At 36.4% G+C, this 1,545-nt stretch overlaps 1 long non-coding RNA gene across 1 annotated transcript; it reads left to right on the top strand.

Annotated features, from left to right (window-relative positions):
• The first annotated feature begins 378 nt into the window (after nt 1–378).
• On the top strand, nt 379–1,539 carry LOC122545170. Its single transcript, XR_006310508.1, has 3 exons — nt 379–517; nt 810–881; nt 1,383–1,539. It is a non-coding gene; the product is annotated as an uncharacterized LOC122545170 (long non-coding RNA).
• The last annotated feature ends 6 nt before the right edge of the window (nt 1,540–1,545 follow it).

The following is a 1,545-nucleotide window of genomic DNA, read 5'->3' as shown; positions in this document are numbered from 1 at the left end:
CCCACATTCCAAGATGTGCAGGTTAGGTGAATTAGTCGTGGGAAATTGCCCATAAGGTTCAAGGATGTGCAGTCAAGGTGGGTTAATCTTGGGAAAGGCAGGGCCATGGGGATAGGGAAGTGGGATGCTCTTTGGAGGATAGGTGCAGACACAATTGGCCGAACGGCTTCTACATTTGCTGGAGGGATTCTATGATTCTACTGCGTGATAATATAGTTGAGTGGGCTCTATAGGTAGAGCACGATCCAACTTGAGTTGTATTTAACTGAATATAGCAAACTCAGTTTGTAAGGTTTGATAATGTTTTCAATGTATCATGACAAACATCCTTATCACTGTGTCCCAATACTTTGCATTGATTACAAAGGTTGAGATGGTCATTCCTACAGTCTATGACGTCAGTAAACTAGTTCTTTAAATTTCAGGTTGCACTGTGTCCAAACGCAAAGAGTCCAAAGTCAGAAACAAGATCAAGGAATCTCCACAGAAACACGACTTTAGCTCTTCTAAGCCTCAGGTAAATTGAAGGAATATAGAAATTAAAGAACAATAATTATGAATTTTGGTTTACTTGAGAACTAAATCGAACTGTGTGTGACTTGTTGATTTTTATTTAAATGTAGAAATGGTGTGGATATGTCAGTATATGCATAAGAATTTTACCAGGGCAAACTTTAATTTAGGTGCAAAGTTTTTCTGTCAAAAAAAAATCAAAATAGTAACTCTAAACAAAATGCAAAGAATTTTGTGTGTTTAACTTTTAACTTCAATCACAAGCTGAATCTATTATGTAATTGTCCACTGTCTAGGCACTGACACTGAGAGGACCATGTTTCTGGTGATTCTTGCAATTTGCTTCTGTGCTGTTAATGCAGCACCAAGTAAGTATTTATGTATTTAGATATTTATTAGATCTTTAACTGTGCTAACTAAATAATTTTATACCTTTCAACACATGTGACTGATAATATGAAGACCACACTGAGGCACATTAAGTGAAATTTCTGCAGACCATAAAGAAAACAGCCCGTTGTTCAAGGCTCAATACAAAGGCCTGTTCTCGGTCAGAAAACATGACTGGCCAGTCTGTAACATGATGGAAACCTTTTTACAAACAATGCTCGAGGACTAGGGATAGGCAATAAATGCTGGACAAACTAGCGACTCAAACATCCTATGAATTATTTTTTTTAAAAAGTGTTCTTGCAAATTCTCCTGATAGGTGTAAGATGCAATGTTTCAAAAAATGATTTTTTTTTCACATATACTCAAGTTGTCTAACACCAATGACTGTAAACACATTAATTCTAATGTCATTTACACAGTTTGATGCAAGCAATAAAGATTTGTGTTAATTGTGAATTTTAATTTTTATTCATGAGGTTTTGGTTCAGGTGGAGATCGTACTTTTCCTCATGATATTACAAGCCAATCTGGACTGACACAGCTATACAACACTCCAGTGGTACAAGCTGAAAGAGTAACGAGGCCTCTGGATTATCTTGGCTGGTTAGGATTAACACATTCAGGAGTAAAGTAAGTTAA

This window comes from Chiloscyllium plagiosum, unplaced genomic scaffold (assembly GCF_004010195.1).
Source record: "Chiloscyllium plagiosum isolate BGI_BamShark_2017 unplaced genomic scaffold, ASM401019v2 scaf_72360, whole genome shotgun sequence".
NCBI lineage: Eukaryota > Metazoa > Chordata > Chondrichthyes > Orectolobiformes > Hemiscylliidae > Chiloscyllium > Chiloscyllium plagiosum.
Note: the sequence above shows the minus strand (reverse complement) of the source record. Positions and strands in the feature narration are given on the sequence as shown.